Source organism: Kogia breviceps, chromosome X (genome assembly GCF_026419965.1).
Source record: "Kogia breviceps isolate mKogBre1 chromosome X, mKogBre1 haplotype 1, whole genome shotgun sequence".
Classification (NCBI taxonomy): Eukaryota; Metazoa; Chordata; class Mammalia; order Artiodactyla; family Physeteridae; genus Kogia; species Kogia breviceps.
The window spans coordinates 55,614,455-55,618,644 of record NC_081330.1 but is presented as its reverse complement, the minus strand read 5'-3'; the positions used below and the strand labels follow the sequence as shown (position 1 = coordinate 55,618,644).

The 4,190-nt window shown below is 42.0% G+C and overlaps 1 pseudogene; it reads left to right on the top strand.

Moving 5' to 3' along the window:
* Positions 1-442: 442 nt before the first annotated feature.
* Positions 443-2,099, top strand: LOC131748096 (C-terminal-binding protein 2 pseudogene; annotated as a pseudogene).
* The last annotated feature ends 2,091 nt before the right edge of the window (positions 2,100-4,190 follow it).

The following is a 4,190-nucleotide window of genomic DNA, read 5'->3' as shown; positions in this document are numbered from 1 at the left end:
TTTTTCTTTAATGGCTCCCAGTCTCTGAGAATGTGCCAAGACCTGTTAGTGTCCCAAAGCAGCAGATCAATCAGCACTTAAGTGCAGGCTGATGAGAAGCTGGATCTTCAGGCAACATCTAGGAAAGTATGTAGTTAAGGCTTCCAGGGAAAACCTGGGAGATGGACATTTTTATCTGCTCCCTCTGTGGTGAGCATAGGTATGTAGCTGCTGGGGTATGCTCCTGTGCCTGTTTAAAAACTGGCTCTTTTTCACTATAGTCCTGTTATACTCATGAACCAAGCCTTGTTGGATATCAGAGCTAGGTGATTTGGAGGCCTGTTCCTTAGCCAGCAGCCATAGAAGCAGCTGGGGTACCAGGTGTGTATACCAGCACCTTCCTACGAGGTACTGGTGACTGGTTTTTATTATTGTGGTGAGTCAGAAGGAGAAGGCAGGGAAAATGTCCACAGTCTTCTTCATTCTCTGGGGAAGGTTGCAGCTAGCCCCTAGACGTGTGCTAAATCAGAAGCTGGACCTTCAGGCAGAAGCTTATAAAGTAAGCAATTAGAACACTTTCAAAGAAAGACTGAGAAATGGGAATTCTTGCCTGCTTCCTCTGTGTTGAGCCCTTGGGAGATAGCTTTAGTGGGTGCTTGTATAATCACACTGTTTAAAAACTGCTTATTTGGTCATTTTAAGGTGGCCTGGGAGTGGTCCAGAGGAACAGGTGACAATCGGAGGATGGAAGGATGGAGCCAGGATCCAGGAGCCATGCCACCCTGAGGTCCCATGGACCCAGCACAGCTGCGGCCACCTCCACCACTGAATGGTGGGGTGGGAGGAGTGGGAGCTGCTACTGTGGTCACTGTCTCCTCCTGTGTGGAGTCCCTTTGCAGTGGACGAAGGCAGCCCAGGACAAGTGTTTCATCACCTTAAATGGTTTTGAACCAATGAAGCTGAATTATCTTTAAAAGACAGACAACCCATTGTGTGAATTATAGAGATAGTGGACAAATTTGTATTGGGTGTGTAATGCCTGCAGACTCCTGAGAGTGTGCCTAAGTTCTTATAGGACTGCTTTGCCTTTTGAATCAGAGATGTGCAAAATTTGATAAAGATTGTGGATAAGCACAAAGTCAAGCGAAAGTGATTGGACAGAACTTGTGAAGGTATCCACCCCCAAATCATGATATGGCCTCTTCAACGCCCCCCCTCCCCCGCCGGTGGCATTGCTCAACTGCAGAGACTGCACCAAGGAGATACTGATCCTGAAAGACCTGGCCACTGAGGCCTTCTGTGATGCACAGTCCACTCAGGAGATCCACAAGAAGGTTTTAAACAAGGCTGTCAGTCCCTTGATGTCACCACACCATCACCTTTACCACAGAGGACCTGGAGAAACTCAAGGCCCTGAGAGTGATCATGCGGATTAGGCAGCACATATGACAAAGTCCACATCAAGGCTGCGTGCAAGCTCAGGATTGCCGTGTGCAACATCCCTTCCATGGTAATGGAAGAGATGGCCAATTCCAACATCTGCCATATCCTCAGTTTGTACTGGTGGAACATGTGACTGTGCCAGGTGCTGCAGGAAGGCACATAGTTACAGAGCATCTAGCAGATTCAGGAGGTTGCCTCTGGAGCAGCCTGCATCCTTAGGGAGATGTTGAGCCTCATCAGCTTTAGTTGTGTGGAGCAAGGGGATGCTGTTTGAGCCAAAACATACGGATTCAGCTTCATATTTTATGATCTCTACCTGCAGGATGGGATAGAGTTGTCCCTGGGTGTGCACAGGGTCTACACACTGCAAGACATACTGTATCAGAGAGACTGCAACTCCTTGAACTGTAATCACTATGAACATAACCATCACCTCATCAATGGCTTTACTATAGAGCAGATGAGTTAAGGTGCATTCTGAGTGAATGTGGTCCGAGGTGGACTGGTGGATGAGAAAGCATTAGCCCAAGCCCTCAAGGAAGGCAAGATACGAGGGGCGGCCCTCGACATTCACGAATCAGAGCCTTTCAGCTTTGCTCAGGGTTCCTTAAAAAATGTACCCTAATCTCATTTGTATGCCCCACATGGCCCAGTATAGTGAGCAAGCCTCACTATAGCTGGGGGAGGTTGCTGCCCTCAAGATCCGCCTGGCAATCACTAGTTGCATCCCAGAAAACTTAATAAACTGTGTGAACAAGGAATTCTTTATCACAACAATTCCCTGGTTAATAATAGATCAGCAAGCAGAAGCAAGAAAAACTACAATCCTGCACGCTGTGGGACAAATACATTCACAGAAAGATAGACAAGATGAAAAGACAGAGGTCTATTTACCAGATGAAGGAACAAGATAAAACCCCAGAAAAACGAGTAAATGAAGTGGAGATAGGTAACATTCTAGAAAAAGAATTCAGAATAATGATAGTGAAGATGATCCAGGACCTCGGAAAAACAATGGAGGCAAACATTGAGAAGATGCAAGAAATGTTTAACAAAGACCTAGAAGAATTAAAGAACAAATAAACAAAGATGAGCAATACAATAACTGAAATGAAAATTACACTAGAAGAAATCAATAGCAGAATAACTGAGACAGAAGAACAGATAAGTGACCTGGAAGACATAATGGTGGAATTCACTGCTGTGGAAGAGAATAAAGAAAAAAGAATGGAAAGAAGTGAAGACAGCCTAAGAGACCTCTGGGACAACATTAAACACAACAACATTCACATTATCGGGGTCCCAGAAGGAGAAGAGAGAAAGGACCAGAGAAAATATTTGAAGAGATTATAGTCAAAAAAATTCCCTAACATGGGAAAGGAAATAGCCACCCAAGTCCAGGAAGCACAGCAAGTCCCATACAGGATAAACCCAAGGAGAAACATGCTGAGAAACATAGTAATCAAACTGACAAAAAGTAAAGAAAAATTATTGAAAGCAGCAAGGGGAAAATGACAAATAACATACAAGGGAACTCCCATAAGGTTAACAGCTGATTTCTCAGCAGAAACTCTACAAGGCAGAAGGGAGTGGGATGATATACTTAAAGTGATGAAAGGGAATAATGTACAACCAAGATTACTCTACTGGGCAAGGATCTCATTCAGATTCAATGGAGAAATCAAAAGGCTTACAGACAAGCAAAAGGTAAGAGAAATCAGCACCACCAAACAGCTCTACAACAAATAATAAAGGAACTTATCTAGTCAGGAAATACAAGATAAGAAAAGGATCTAAAAAAACAAACCCCAAACAATTAAGAAAATGGTCATAGGAACATACATATCGATAATTACCTTAAACGTGAATGGATTAAATGCTCCAACCAAAAGACACAGGCTTGCTGAATGGATACAAAAACAAGACCCATCTGTATGCTGTCTACAAGAGACCCACTTCAGACCTAGGGACACATACAGACTAAAAGTGAGGGGATGGAAAAAGATATTCCATGCAAATGGAAATCAAAAGAAAGCTGGAATAGCTATACTCATATCAGAATAAATAGACTTAAAAAAAGAATGTTACAAGAGACAAGGAAGGACACTACCTAATGATCAAGGGTTCAATCCAAGAAGAAGATACAATTATAAATATATGTGAACCCAACATAGGAGCACCTCAATACATAAGGCTACTGCTAACAGCTATAAAAGAGGAAATCAACAGTAACACAATAATAGTGGGGGACTTTAACACCTCACTTACACCAATGGACAGACCATGAAAATGAAAATAAATAAGGAAGGAGAAGCTTTAAATGACACAATAAACCTGATAGATTTAATTGATCTTTATAGGACATTCCATCCCAAACAGCAGATTACATTTTCTTCTCAAGTGCACATGGAACATTCTCCAGGATAGATCACATTTGGGTCACAAATCAAGCCTCAGTAAATTTTAGAAAATTGAAATCATATCAAGCATCTTTTCTGACCACAATGCTATGAGACTAGATATCATTTACAGGAAAAGATCTGTAAAAAACACAAACACATGGAGCCTAAATGATACATTATTAAATAAGCAAGAGATCACTGAAGAAATCAAAGAGGAAATTAAAAAAAAAACCTAGAGACAAATGACAATGAAAACACGACAATGAAAAACCTATGGGTTGCAGCAAAAGCACTTCTAAGAGGGAAGTTTATAGTCATACAAGCCTACCACAAGAAAAAAGAAAAATCTAAAATAAACAATCTAAC